We start from the raw sequence: 16,537 nt of genomic DNA, 5'->3' as shown, positions 1-16,537 counted from the left end.
GATATTTTACTTTGGGTGTAAGAGTTAAATTACTTTAAAAGCATTCAGTGAATTTTGAAAGGCTGTATTGGTTATGAAGATGGGTGAGCTTAAAAAGGTTATTTGGTACCAATTTATCTATGTATTCGTCTAGAGGGGAGTTGGTTGCAGTTTAGACATCATGTGGTTTGTAGCTCATAGGGAGAGACTTTTGAGGACACTTAGAGGCTTGATCTTTGAAAGTGAAGCACTGCAATTCCTCATGAGGGAGTGAGAGTTTTAACAAGATTTTGTGACCCATTGCATTCATTTACATCCATGTGGGTTGCTGTTGTGGGTTCTGCTTTCATTGCATCAGCAATTTAATGCGCAGAGTGGTGTGTTTGACCACCGTTTACCTGCCAATTCATATTTACCTCATGTTAATTCCAAATATTAGAGAATTAGAAACATAAAATAGATTGTTTTACTTTGATATTGTTGAGAGTGGGTAATCATCCCAGGGGTGGAGTCCTCTCTTAGGCAGAAGACATGTAGAAGACAGTTAGGGACCTGGGCAGCTAGTGGGCTGCCCTAGGGCAGCAAGGGGCTGCCGGCCTCTATACAGTTTTTCCTTTTTAATAAATACCTTTTTTCTTTCCTGATGAAGTCCGTGAGCATGCATCATTTCATCGCAACGAGGGTGGAAAGGATTATTGATGACGCTACCTGTGGCCCGACACTTGTGGGTATCCTGTTTTAAGTGAAGTCTGAAGAAAAATCATTCATCCGAATGCTGGTTTTTGGGCAAGTAAACCCATTTCAGATGTTGAGATATTGCCAAGCCCTGAAGAGCGGACTTTAATTGGCTAATGCAGTAAGAGATTTGAAGAATGAAGAGGAAATAAACCTCACAAACAAGAGTTGAGGAAAATGGAGCTTTGAAAGAAACAGAGTTGCTGCAGGATTCTTTTGAAGAGAGAAGACAAAGTGAACACAAAACGATGTTTTGGAGAAGGCCCCAAGGAACTGTAGGACCTGCCCCAGAAGTATGAGAAAATGAGAAGGCTGAGATTGCCAGGTTCCCAATCCAAGCAGAGCCTACGAGCAATCCAGGTTGTAGTCCCTCTACTGACGGACAGAAGGCAGCAAGGTTTCAAAGCCCTGGAGTCAAGTGTGTGGGAGATGGGGGAGTTCTATGCAGGGATCAGTCTGGGTATTTAAAATAGTTGTGCTGAAAGAGGTTTTATTTCTTCTAACTTTTTAAGGTAAGTATTAGTGTAACACTGGTGGAACCATCCAACATCAGTGATTTAAATCGCTTTGTCGGGTGCTTCGCAGCACAGGGCAATTATCCAGGGAACGTTAACAGTTCTGGCCAATTGCGGTGCAAATGCTTACCTGGGAACTTCCAAACAGAATTTCCCAGTGCATCTTTGGAGAACCCCCTAAATCTGTCAATCCAGAGCCAAAAGTTATGGCCGATTCAGTCTCTGGCTGGTGCATGCAGCCAGTGAATATTACAGGTCGTACTGCCTGTATGGAACAATCTTGTAACGCAGCAGGTAGCACCAATTTACCATGCAGTCTACAACATAATGAGGAAGTCAGCATTAATCATATACCACAATGCCCTTGCTCACTTTGGATGGTCAACCAATATTTTCCCAGGTGGCACAGTGGTTAGCACTGCTGCCTCACAGCGCCAGGGACCTGAGTTTGATTCCCGGCTTGGGTCACTGTCTGTGTGGAGTTTGCACATTCTTCCCGTGTCTGTGTGGATTTCCTCTGGGCGCTCTGGTTTCCTCCCAGTCCAAAGATGCGCAGTTTAGGTGCATTGGCCATGTTAAATTCTCCCTCAGTGTACCCGAACAGGTGCCGGAGTGTGGCGACTAGGGGATTTTCACAGTAACTTCATTACAGTGTGAATGTAAGCTTACATGTGACTAATAAATAAACTTTGATTATTACCACCACAGCAATGTTTAATGCAAGGAACCAAAATGTATTTATGGGCTCGGCCTAATTAAGAATAGGCTGTATTTATAATCTAGCTGCCCATTGAAAATGGTGGGCATTGATCAGTTGCTAATGATCACCTTGCAGGTACAGCCCTCAGAGTCAGGCAGCTGGCCATTTAAATAGAAATTTGGGTTCTGTGATATCAATACAATGACAATTGCTGTTTCTGGGATGCACACAAGATAGAATTGATCATGGAAAGAACAGATTATCTTCTACTACAGCTAAAACAGAGCCCTCCTACGATTATCCTTCCAATTCCGTACATAGACAGCAATAGCAAGCACCTCAAATTATCTGATGAAGAATGCATGAAGGTTGTGATTCAACAGGGGAGCTGTAATAGACTTGTGTTACATTGTAAATGCTAATCTGCAACCACATTCCAGGGCAGACTTGGCACGGCCAGTGAATGTCAGGTTCATTTTAGCCATTAACTGATTTGAATCCAAGGTATACAAGACTAGCAGTATTCATGAATTGGCAGTGCACAGATATATTAAGCAAATAACTAATGTGTTGTTTGTGAAAGCAAGGAACTTCATTACTTTCCCCATTGACTACTGTCAACAAAGGGAGAGAGCCCAGGTTTTCTTTTCCAGATGGCAGGATTTCCTCAATTTCAGGGACCATTGAGTGCATGCATAGCACTACATGCTCCTGTACACAATTGTGTTCATTTGTAAACTACAAGAGCTACCAATCTGTTAATGTGCATCTTGTCTATGATGATCAGCACAGGATTATGCGTGTCAATGGTCCATTGCCCTGGCAGTGACAATAATGGCTTGTCCTAGTAATTTGATTTGGAAGACAAGTGCCATGTGGTGTATGACTAATGTACCCTAGAATCTAATGAAGTTCTTCTACATGCTGCCTCATTAGCAGGGATATGGAAGATGGCTGGTTACAGCATTATTATGGCCATTGAGGTGCCTATGACCTTTGTGAGCAGAAGCCTGCTTCTTAATGCAGCATTGGCACTGCCCACCTTTCTGCATATGTCACTGGAAGGAGGCAATTGAAAATCCTACGTATTTTGTCATTCTGATTTATATCATCCAGGTTCACTGTGAGGTTGGGATTTTCCAGCTGCAGGCATCATGGTAGGCAGGAGCGGAAAATATCGCAAAGGCAAATAAAATAAGGTTTATTTTGTCGTGAGACCAGTTTGTGATCATCCGCTCCTGCCTTTAATGGCAGGCAGCATTTCCTGTTACAGCATAGTGAGAATGTCATTTTAAGGACCAGAATCATTCCACCATGCTGGATCATCAAAGCACATTGGAAAACAATTAGAACAATGTTTTTCACAGCCGTATATTAGCGACATGATCTGCTGACCTGCATTTCACTCATGGCTTTGAGGTTGGCTCACCTACCTTGAATTATGCAGCATTTGTGTTTATCAGCACAAGTCTTCGCAGGCAGCACCACATCAGTTTCAGGGGATTGTCACAGGAAAGTCTACCAGACCAGCGGTAAGTGAGGTGTGGCTTTTATGGGCATGGGGGAAACTGGCCTGAGACATGTGAGCGAACGTCAAAGCTAGTGCTGTACTGGGAATGGGGGGATCTAACATAAAGCATGGGAAGGGGCTGTAGGGGTGGGACTGCACTGAGGGGTAAGAGTGGGTAAGGTTGCACGTGGACACATGACTGGGGAATGACTCTGTGGGGTTAGTGTCCTACGCACCAGGATGGCGAGAGAATATGTTACAGATTGACATAAACAACTTTGGTCCAGAATGTGAGGAGTGCTGATTGAAGAGGCGCCTCAGTTTACATGGTTGAGCTTGCAAAGCCTGTCCTCTGTCCTGTCCAGGGAGTGGGCGGTCATGTCAGATCAATCTCAGTTGTGCCCGGCACGTAGTGCGCAGGGTGTGAATGTAACGACACTTGCCTCTGTCCGTGGGATTACTGGGCCACAGCTGGCACACTCAGACAAGGGAGGCATTTACTGCCTACAAATGGGGAAAAGGTATTGTGCGGGTATCCAAAGGTTGGGGTGGTTTAACTGTGCACGTGACCTCAAGATGGCAAGGGCCGAAGGTCACATGGGGCATAGTTACACCCAGCTCAACAGGATCAGGGGCTAATAAACAGATGTCCACTATAATCACAAAAGGATAAGGAAGACGGGGAAGGATTGAGAGGTCTTGGAAAGAGGGAAACCTGAACATGAAGTTCCTCCAGGATGATGGGAAGGGTTTCATGCTCACACAGCGAGGGTCGAGCGATGAGGAGTCAGCACACCACCATCTTCCAACCTGCAGCGATGATGCAGTATAAACTTAAAATGGAGGAGAAGCTCTGCTGGTGAGGTCAATGAGGGTGAGTTGGAGGGTGCTGGCGATGGCCTTGGGGTGGGGGGGAGGGGGGGCATGTGATTAGAGGGGGGGGCGGGAATGATGAACACCAGCATTGCTATTCCTCTCATTTCAATTATGCATTTCAATATGAGAGTGAATAGTTACACATCAGGCTCACAGTGTCCTGATCCTTTGAAGGATGATGAAGCCTCGGGAGCACGTGTCCTTGTTAAGATGAGGAGGAGGACATCCCGCCATCAAACACCAGAAGATGCTGCCTCTTAAAGTACATCTCCAGCTCCCAGTAACAGCGTCAGCCTACAAGAGCCAACAGCTGTTCCACTATCATCAGTGGACCTGTAGCTGTATGTCTTCAATCTGACAAAGCTCCTCAAGAAGGGCCTTCTCCAGCAATGGGACAAGGTCGATGGTGAAACCAATAGGTGACACTTGGGCCAAGGAAGCCAAGGACATCCTGCAGGTGGGAATCTATTGAGAGATAACTCAATCCTCTGTCTCACCTTCTTCTCATTCACATTGACATCTAGCATTCTTAGTTAGAGAGGCTGGCCTTCATTTATCCTCACCTTAATAGACTTGAAGATGACAACTTTCAACCACTTGCATTCCAGACATTAAATGCCTCCTTGTTAAGAAAGACATTACACCCTAATGGCCAGACCCTACAAACTCAAAAATGGTCGGACAACACAAAGCCCTCAATGTGATGTGTTGTTAATAAAGAGCACACTTCAGTTTCAGTAAATCCTCACTCTTATCCCGTTGCTCCCCAAAGCATTGTCCAAAGCTACAATGTGCATTTCCAGAACATGCTGAAAGGCTCCATTAACTGTCAACAATAACCATTTGGAATTAGCATAATTGTGTTTGGTGAGTATTTTGGTGATGGGACACGCACTGCTACTTCCCTAATTGTAATGAGAACCTTGTGGCCACAATCCAGACAACTAGAGAGTGAGAAACATTTAAGGTTGTAGGTTTGAGAGTCAGGACAATAATGTGACTGAGGGAGACAGAGCTTCATCATCTTGAGGTGGAAATGTTCTCCCACTTATTAGTGAACTTAGGAGGTGTATACTCAGAAAGTCAAGAAGACGGTTAGCAGACAGGAGTGCATATGAGCACTAAGTATGAGCTGCTGGATGGCAGTGAGGCCCAAGATACCAGATCCTTCTCCACGCATTTAAACATCTCTCTTTCTACACCACACCTTCACCTTTCCATTATGCAGTTAAGGTGGGAGGATATCTCAGTTTTATTCTTACACAGCCAAGACTGAACATGGCTTCAACATGGTTCCTTCAAGATGGTTTCTTCAACAAGCACACTTAACATTAAGGAAGAAGTATCACTGATGTTGGGAATGATCGGAGAATGGGCACACAATGTGGTGATGTGGAAGCAACTATGTAGTAGAGAGGTCCATGATAATGGCATCTGCGATAAATGGGGAGTCCCGGGGTGACCAAGGCATCACAGCAGATTGACAGCAACACAGCTCATCAAAGAAAGGAGATGTGAAAAGGGTGCAATTCCATTTTTATTTATGATCATTATATACATGTGCTGAATGCCCATGCTCCTAATATTTTTGTAACATTCCTAAACCTCTCACAATGTCTGGATGCATCAGCAATGCCCACAGCAGAAGTGGAGACAGCTTGCTGACTGCTCACCCTGCTGCCTGCGATGAATTTAGTGGGCATCCTCTGGAGGGCTGAGACCTGGAGGGCCTCAGCCTGCTTTGGGTGTCCTGCTGCGGAGCAGGTGTGCTGTCCTTGGGCTGTGGAGGTGTAAGTGATGGGATTACAAGAAACAGATTGGGATCAGCTGGACAATTCCTGTGTCATCTGGGTGGATGACCCTGGGGTGTCTAGCTGATGGACCTCCTCCCCATAGGTGCCTGAAGACTCCTGGCTGACTCCTAGAGGGGAATAGACAGAATGAGATCTGGATGACCTGCCTCTTCTTGAATGAGCACTGATGGATGCCGGCAATGGCTACAGCGCTTGATTGCTGCTCCTGCAGCAGTGCAGGGCTGCTGTCCTGGACCAAGGTCTCTGTGGTAGCTGCCAACCTGCCAGCGTTGACCTTAATGCTTCGACATGTCGGCACTATCACCTGAGACTGTGCGTGGACGGACTCCTCCATCATTTGTTTCAATCTGAGGAATGAAGCTGACTTCCCTTCCTCATGTTCCAGTGTTTGTCACTGCAGCTCCACCATCTGATTTAGGACTGCCCCAGAGGCTCATTGTCTGACTGGGACTGAGCAGAACCCTGGCCTCCAGAAATCCTCCAAGTGTTGTCGATCTTGGCTGCCTGTGCCTCCACCTGCTCTGGACCAGATTGTGTGCTGTGCTCACCAGATTATGACCCCAAGCCTATTCAAGCACCCGGTGCCACCAAGATGTGTGTCTATGCGCTGGTTGATGGTGTGAGTGAGCACTGCGATAGGTTTTTGACAGTACTCTGCATGTTCCTCATCTGAGGTGTTGTTGGGGCGCGAGCCAAGTGCTTGTCTGGTTGGGGGCCTTGGGCACTTGGCAGAGATGCCTATGAAAAGAAATGGGCATAAATAGTGCTTGGCAGCTGACTATAACACATTGTAATCCACTCATAGTAACAATGTCTGAGAGATGAGCTGGTGCATGATCCTTATGTGGGTCTTTGTCACTGACCTCACTGTAACCGCAGGGATGGCTAACATCTCCTCTGGCCAGCTCTACTGCGTGATTTTCAAAGAGAGTGAGGAAGTTAAGTTCCAGCCCTTCAAATCACCCTAGGACCTCTCCCCTAGTCTGAGCGCAAGCTTTTCCTGCATAAAGACAGATGGAGAGAGTGTGAGCATTGCACATGTCAGGGCAGATGAGAAGAATGTCTGCTATGTGTGGTTGTTGAGTGAAGCTGTGGTAATTGTAACTTTAAGACCAGCCTTACTGATTAAGCATCACTTGATCTGAACAACCAATCAACACCTATTATGGGAACTCTCTCTATTGAGAGGAGTTTTCCTAGTTAGAAAGAGTGGACTAACAGTATGCAGCGAATGAAGCAATCACGTAAATACAGTTTGTTCAAATTAAAAAGCCTCTGGGAGTACATCTCACAGGAGCCATGGACAGGATGAGTACCTGAATTCCAGATAAAGATGTGAAGGTATGTGTGACAGTGAGTGGTGATGTCCTTTGAGCTGGCAATGTTTGAGAGCCTTGTGACTGTGTGATGGGCTTGTGCATGTGTGAGTTGAGAGTGGTAAGATGGTTGACTTACTTTGGTAGGATGGATGAGATCATTCATCCTCTTTCTGCACTGGGTGGCTGTCCAGAATTAGCATTGACCACCACTGCCACTGTCTCCCAAGTGGGAGTGTTGAGGTTGGTGGATCTCTCTTGGCCAGAGTTGGAGTAGTTCACATCACGGTAGACCTCCATGGGGTCCAGCAGGCATTCTAGTGAAGCGCCGCTGAACTTGAGGTCTTCTTGCCTTTTCAAGGCCATCTGTTTCATCTGGGCTGCAGGGATTGAGAATGCTGTGCATGGGTGCTGTTTAAATATGGCTCTTGGAGTGAGGAATTGATGAGGCTGTGATGGGGAGGGTGATTCAGAGGCTGCCCGCCAGCAACACCGTGGGTTTTCCATACATGCATAATTAATAAGGCAGGAAGCGGGCAAAACAAAGTGAAAACCTGGTGTGGCCGGTGTGAAAAATGCTGATATTCATGTTCACTACTGCACTTTGTGTAATGTGTAATGAGGGGAAAATCCCACCTAAATTCTGCTCCGGCTGCTGCTCACCACTTCACTGTGTGGAAAGATCTTCATGAGGGGACGTGCTCGATGGCGGAGGGGCGGGCTGGATGAGTCCCCGCGTGCCGGCTGAGTGCGCGGGGATGACCATCTGGTGCGCGGCCAAAGCCATCCGAGACCTTAGGACGGTCGTGCTCGGCCCCGAAACTGCATGCAAACTCGAGGCGGCGCAGGTGTGTGGTGGGATCCCGCCCGAGCATTCCCCTGTTCAGGCGGAATTCCACATTGGCCCAAAACCTCAACCCCCCTCCCTGGGTGAGGTGCCCCACAGCCTGAGCCGCTTCGCGGAAATGTCCTCCGTGCCTTTTTCTACCGCGCGGAGGCGTTTCCTGTGCGGGCTGCTGCTGCACACCTTCCACTACCGCCTCCTCGCCTGTCGCCTGGATACACCTTGGTGGGCCTTGTTGCCGCCGGGCGGCGGAGGTCCCCGCTGGAGGTCCCTCTACGGAGGCATCTCCCCCAATTACGTTGGGGACCTGGGGTGGAAGGTGATGGATGCAGCAGTGCCGCACAACCGTAGGATTCACTGGTGCACGGGCTCCGAAGACTGCCCTTTCTGCGGCCTTGTGGAGTCCGTGGACCATGTCTATGTTGTGTGTCTTAGGCTGCACTCCCTTTATGTTTTCCTAAAGAACATTTTATTGATGTTTTGTTTGCACTTCAGTCCCACGCTCCTGATCTACGGACACCCAGTGCGGAGAGGGGAGGGGAGGGATGGCGACCTCCTCGTGAACCTGCTCCTGGGCCCGGCGAAACGTGCCATTTACTGGTCCAGGCAGCGGGTGATCGAGGGGGCCGTCCACCCTGACTGTCTTCCCCTCTCCCGCGGCTACGTTCGCGGCCGGGTGTCCCTGGAGAGGGAGCATGCGGTGTCCACGGGCGCGGTTGACGCCTTCCGCGCCCGCTGGGCACCGCAGGGGTTGGGGTGCGTTATCGACCCTAATAATCACATTTTAATTTGATGTTTTTAAGTTTCCTTTGTACTTTGATTTCTGTTCGGGCTGTTCCCCCCTCCTTTTTGGGGAGCTGCCCCTTTTACTTTGTCCTGGCTTAATCTGAGTTTGTTTATTTGGTTTGACCTAAAAAGAGGGCAGCAATGATACTGTTAAAGACTCTATCCATAGCCTCTACGATGCAAAGGTGACGCTCTGATGTACACCATAACTTACGATCTCTATGCCGGCAATGTTGGTATTCGCAACAGAACCTAAGATGGAATGAGGAGGGGGCAGGCTAAGGAGGCTTGCAGGCTTTGCAGTTCTTTGAAGCTGCTCAAGGCCACACTCTGAGCATTCCATGATCAGAAACGGTTATAAGGTTAAAACTGTTCCTTTCACCAGTCAATCCCCGATGTCTTTTTAAACACATGACTGTTTTTCACCATCTCTGTCAACACAAATTACATTCCATAACATGTTACAGTTCTAAATAGCTTAACATAGAATAACGGTAACAAATGACTGATGTAATTTTATTTTCTTTGATAAACTGATAACTGAGCATTGTTGAACTTGTGCATTGGGGATAAGATGGATCTATAGTGTTCAACTGCCTCACCACAAGGCTATTCATAAACTGCATTCATTTTCTTAAGCGTGCTTTTTATACAGTGGCAACTTCTTTGAATTCAGTAATCGCAACACTTACTGATTCTGACATGCTGAAAGCTACATTTATTTCCCCTTGCCCTACTTTTGCAATTATGTTGTGGAAATACACTGGAGAAGATGTGCCTCCTCTGATGGATATGCGGCAAGCTTGTTCTGCTCCTTTATCAGATTCCTCCCAATCTGTATTAGTAGTCAAATTTTCCAAACGCTTTTCACAAGCTCTCATCCATCATTGCAGTAATGCCATCTGAAAAAGGAATCTCAGGCAACTGTGACCTTCTCTGTGCAGTGGGGATGATGAAAAGACAGAAATAAATCACCTCCCTCGTGATAATTGGAGGGGTTACTCAGGGAAATGATCGTTCTGAAGGTAGAAATGCTTCAAATGGTGATGTCAAGATTCAATACTATTTTACAGAATATGAACTGTATTAATGGAAAATAAATTTACAGAAGAGAACAAACACCACACGCTGTCAGGAAGATGGATTTTAAATCGAAATGATTTGGCATGCACAAATGAGTAAAATAAAAAGATTTAGAAGAGGTGGCTTCATGCACCAAAAAATTGGCAACCTATACGCTGGATCTTGTTGAAGTGATACAAAAATGACCGGCCTGCTAAAATATACAGAGCAGAAATTTTGATGAGATCCAAATTGCTGGGCACCTTAAAGATACAGGACAGGAGTCATGTTTAATTAGACTGGATTTCTTGCTGTTATCAAATATTAAGCAAATGTGGGGAGCAATTCTCCCAAAATATTTCCAAAGGTGCTGTGATTCCCATTGGGCATCACAGTGTGACTCTGATCACAATCCACCCACACTCAGATAACCTTTCGGAGGTTGAGGTGATTTTTCCCCATGAAAGAGATGTGTGGGACTCAAAGTCGATTCCTCAGAGATTGGGATGCCATTTTTAAAGGGTGCCCCAATCTCAAAATGATGCTGCAGATCCCCACACACCCCAATCGCCAGGACCAACAATCCTACCCACCCATCCCCAAACTAAGTGATACCACACTATGGGGTCACCAAAGCCCGCCTTCCCCAGGAACCCCTCCCTTCATGCCCCCCTTTTAGTGCCAACCTGGCATTGAAGTGGGACCTATCAGGGTGCCCCAGAGGGCAGTACCAGGGCACTGCAAAGCCATGTCCCTGATGACCCGGGGGCTGCAATGGCCTCTGAGCCCACTGCCGGCATGGTCATTACATCTGGTCTCGCATTGCACTGGTGGGTGGGTGAATCCCAGGGGCCGAGTGAATCCAGCTCAAAACAAATGCTGCGTACTTAAATTAAGATTTAAATTTGCTAATGTGGCTCACACCCAACAAGATTACATCACTAACTTGGGAAGGGAAGAATCTTAAAATGAGTCCCCCGCTGCCCCCCACTCTCCTCCCCCCGCCCCCACCACCCCTTCCTGGCACTAATCACATTATCGCCCCTGTTGCAAGAGTCTCTGGCCATAATGAGATTTGCGGCTGTGTGAATGAGGCCAGAGAATCTCCCCGATGGTTGTTTCAACCTGAAGTCCGCTTATTGATATTGTGGACTTAATGATGAATCAGGTTTGGGCCTAGTCAAATACCAGCCAGAAACTTCAGGTGCTATATGGATGAAATAGTGGTGTATATTAAGTTGCCATGATTAGTTATATTGCACAGTACTAATTAAATGGATAGTCAAGTTTTATTCCAGCAAGGCATGTGGGCCTATTGATTAATATTTAGATTTATGTTAGATTAATAATCTGGTATCTGTGTCTGGTGAAACTACATTTGTCTTATCCAGCTGTGTCCGGAACTCCACTGGAATTTGGTAATGGAAAATAAGGTTAAAGTCTGCCCAGAGAGAGTCAGCCTATCTGGTTAACAGCCACGCGCCTTGTTACTATGCTGTGTCATTTCTGAATTATTTGAGAATATGTTACTTCAAATGCAATATATAAAATAAGACATTTTTCTGTTGGAATTAAATTCGACTACCTGGCTCAGCAATCCCCACTATGTAATATAGCTAAGCATGGCAATTAAAGTTAAGGAAACAACTTGAAAAACATGTTTCCAGTCATCAGCTTCGAAGCCAATTCTTGCCCATTAATGTTGATTTGTTGACATATCTTGCTACAACAGTTTGTAACTTGGGGACTTGCCTTTATGTTTGATGTCACACTCCATTTGTCCACATGTTTCTAACACCTCACCAGAGTCGATTTTCAATTTAACTGTTCAGTTATATACATCACTAAATTTGCTCTCATATATTTCTCCACTTATGATAGAACAATATACAGCCATATTGATGTGCATATTAATGTACAGTTATTTACTAACACGTGTGTGCAAAAGCCTCTGTAATTTCAGTAATTGCTAGTGACACAGTTGCTGTATCAGTCTAGCTCCTCCTTTGTGCAAGCATTCTGAAGTTAATTCAAAATTGTAAGCTTCACCCTTTTATTGTTGCTTTCCAATACCACTGGAATTTCTCCTCTTTTCTGCTTTGGCCTTTGGTCGGCAAGCAGTTTCAATATGGCCCATGGTTTGGCAATTAAAGTATTTGGGGTTTTTTTCTGTACTGATATGTCTGTGCCATGTAGTTGCCATTGCAGTGATAACAACTCATTAAACCTCTATCACCTGCACTCTTCTGACCAGGACTTGTTACTTTAAGGATTCTGGGTCTGTACTTATTGGAGTTTAGAAGGATGAGGGGGGAACAAAGAACAAAGAAAATTACAGCACAGGATTAGGCCCTTCAGCCCTCCAAGCCTGCACCGACCATGCTGCCTGACTGAACTAAAACCCCCTACCCTTTCGGGGACCATATCCCTCTAGTCCCATCCTATTCATGCATTTGTCAAGACGCCCCTAAGGATCCTATTGATACTGGATAGAGTGGACGTGGAGAGGGTGTTTCCACTCCACTAAAAACTAGAACCAGAGGGCACAACCTCAAGCTAAAGGGATGATCCTTTAAAGCAGAGATCAGGAGGAATTTCTTCAGCCAGAGAGTGGTGAATCTGTGGAACTCTTTGCCAAAGAAGGCTGTGGAGACCAGGTCATTGAGAGTCTTTAAGACAGAGATAGGTTCTTGATTAATACGGGGGTTATGGGGAAAAGGCAGGAGAATGGGGATGAGACAAATATCAGCCATGATTGAATGGTGGAGCAGACTCGATGGGCCGAGTGGCCTAAATCTATTCCTATGTCTTATGGTCTTATTTTAGGCTTGACCAGAGCCTTCTGACAATAGACGGAAGCTACTTACAAAGGACAAAATTCCAAAGTATACTTTGATGCCATTTCCATTGGAAAGAAAATCGTACACTCTGGCTGAATTCTAAGATTTTGTGTGTTCAGTAACTTTGATTGGATCTCTTCATTCACCAATCCACACACAAATCTGACTCATTATACATAATAAAATGATATGCTGAAGTTGCAATGTAATAAGTTCTTCAGTATCACAATGTACTTGCCAACTGTTTCACTATTTTTCTGGTTCCAAGTTTGTAACTTTCTACTGGCACAAGATGAAATGTTCTTCTAACTTGGTGACAATTATTTTGTATGGCACATCTTTCCCTTGTTCATGTGCCATAAACTTCTGAGGCAGTCTTCGTTAGCAAAATTATTTTCATACATTCTGGAAGTGCCTGACTCTGGGACTGGACTTCTTCACTTTCGCCTCGAGTTCTAAAATATTATTAACTCTTGAGAGCATTTTCGTTCTTTGAATATATGAACAGAATGATTCTTTTGGTCTCCCATATATTCCTAGCCTTCCAAAGTATCCTATGGACACAACCATGCGGTTCCATTTCCAAACACAGTGACCTAGTAAATACTTTGCTGCACTGTGACACGCAATTACAATAAAGTCCAAGCCAAAGCCAATTTAGGCAACAGTTAAATTGTAAGTCTACTAGGACCCTACAGCAGCCCATCCAGTTGAAAGTGGCCATGCAATGTCAGAAGCAGTGAGGTTAAACATAACCCAGTTAAGACTTCTTTCATCTGAGCAGTAGGTCACCGGACTTCAGCTTACCTTTTTCATCACTGTCTCTACCTGCCATTTTCGACCAATACATATGTTCTTTGATTCTATCTCCTCATCAAAATCTGTATATGTATTGGGAGGCCTTTGCAAAGAAAGACAAGTACCAAGATGGCCCCTTCACATGTTTAATTACATTGTGCACTGCACATGCTCATAACATATGAATACATTGCAACTCACTCAGCCCTGCATATTCAATAGCGGGATCTGGGGAAATATCTATGGACTATCAGTGTGACTTTAACCAGATACCTGTCTTTTGCAGATCTATTTCTTCAACTTCTCCAAAGAAGGACCAAACTAACATTGGATGAGATGAGGCTTGGTAGAAGCCATCAACCTTATTCCACAGTAAAGTAAATGTGCAAGTAACAGTTCTGATCAAATTCAATTTGTTCAATTAAAGCTACTTATTTCTGTAATAAACTAGCAATCAATAACATGGTAACTAACCCCCATTTAGCAACTCACCTTGCTTGATATAAACAGAATGATTTCTGTGTATTCTTTCCATAGATTACGACAGAATCTCACCCGCTGCAGACTCGCCTTTGTTGCCTGTCCTGTATTTGCTGCATTCTGATTCCAAAAGCTTTTTCGATAGCTGTTGTCATGAGGATGTGCTTTATGTCAAATAATGATTTTAAATCTAGCAGCTGGAAACATGAATTGAACTTTTAATAACAAACCTTTTAAAAACACAGAGTTAAGTGACTTTAGCATTTGACCCACTATATTACAAATGAGCAATTGAGGGTCTATTAGTCTTGTTGTCAAGCCTATTAACTTGAAGAATACACTGCCCAGGCTATAATACATTTGGCATGGGCAGCAGGGCATGAACGGGAAGCCCAATTTTTAACCTGAAATGGTTAAATGGAGACAAGAAAATGGACTCGCTGTTTGGGGGCTGATCTTTGCCGATTATAGGGCACCTTAGAATAACCGCCCCCCCCCCACCCGCCTTCATTCCTACCCCAATCCGTCTCATAAAACCACCATCCTCTCTCATTTTTGCTCTTGTCCCTGATGTTCCCAAACCCTCCTTGCCCAAGCCCCAGACTTATCTTCTCTGGGGAACACAAGGCTTGGTCTCCACTCTTGACCTGTAGTCCCAGCAGCTGCCACTGACCCCTTCTGGCACTGCCAGGATGGATGGAAATGGCAGCCAATCAGACTAACCAGCAGCTTCAGAGGATGGGACTTACAACTCAATGAATAATGGAAGTCCCATTCCACCCTGGTTAATGAACTCCACAGAGTTGGCGTGATGTTAGTTGACTTCACACCAAAGTAGTTCCCTTACTATTCATCTCTGCAAGTCTGCAAAATCCACCAAAGGCAATGACCTCTGAGGGAAGGTGAAGGGCCCAAATATTGCATTTAATTTACATGGCATTACATGGGCAATGACCTTATTTGGATTCCCGAGCAGTTGGATAAGCTGATGCTAAGGTGGCACAATGATTAGCGCTGCTGCCTCCCAGTGCCAAGGACCCATGTTCAATTCTGCACTCAGTCACTGTCTGTGTGCAGTTGGCACATTCTCTGTGTCTGCGTGGGTTTCTTCCGGGTGCTCTTGTTTTGTCCCACAGTCCAAAGAGGTGTGGGTTAGGTTGCTACAATGGTGCCAGGGGATTAGTAGGGTAAATATATGGGGTTACGGGAATAGGGCTTGGGTGGGATTGTGGTCGGTGCAGACTTGACAGGTTGAATGTCCCCCTTCTGCACTGTAGGGATCCTATGGATTCTATGCTTTGTATATTTTAAGTAAGGAGTCTCACAACACTAGGTTAAAGTCCAACAAGCTTATTTGGTATCACAAGCTTTTGGAGCGCTGTTCCTTCATCAGGAGAGATGGGTTCACAAACATGCCATATATACACAGAAACTTAATTGCAAGATGATGGTTGGAATGCGAGTCTCAACAGGTAATCAAGTCTTTACAGGTACAGACAATGCGAGTGGAGAGAGGGATAATCTAAAGAGGTAGGAATTGCCTCAAGCTAGGACGGTTAGTAGGATTATGCAAGCCCAGGCCAAATGGTGGGGGTTACACGTAGTGTGACACGAACGCAAGATCCCGGTTGAGGCCGTCCTCATGTGTGCGGAACTTGGCTATCAGTTTCTACTTGGCGATTCTTCATTGTCTTGTGCCTTGCAGGCCGCCTTGGAGATCGCATACCCAAAGATCGAAGGCCGAATGCCTTGACTGCTGAAGGGGAACAATTAAACCTGTTGGACTTTAGCCTGGTGTTGTGAGACTTCGAACTGTGCCCACCCCAGTCCAACGACGGCATTTCCACATCTTGTATATTTTAAGATGAGAGGTCATATGACACCCGGTTATAGTCCAACAGGTTTATTTGAAATCGTAAGCTTTCAGAGCGCTGCTCCTTCGTCAGGTCCGATCCAACACCAGCATCTCCACATCTTGTATATTTTAAGCACATGCTTTCTCAACACAACTGGGGACTGGCAGCTGAGAGAAAAGACCCAATTGGATCCCTCCTGCTGCCCTCTTTTTCTCTTACTCACTTGGCAAGCATTGTTTTCCAAATCCTTTCTTTGGTGAAAGTGTCAAACCATAAAAAATGAAAAGCTCCAGACACCAACATGGAGCAATCAAAACATAAAAAAGGTGATAGGCCATCAGTCTTGGCTAAATACTACTTCAACAATTGTTGGATTTGGATCTGGTTCTTGTCTATCAATAAGGAAAGAACTATTTATGTAAGTGA

This window comes from Mustelus asterias, chromosome 4, assembly GCF_964213995.1.
Source record: "Mustelus asterias chromosome 4, sMusAst1.hap1.1, whole genome shotgun sequence".
NCBI lineage: Eukaryota > Metazoa > Chordata > Chondrichthyes > Carcharhiniformes > Triakidae > Mustelus > Mustelus asterias.
The sequence above is the reverse complement of the archived record's forward strand: the minus strand, read 5'-3'. Positions refer to the sequence as shown.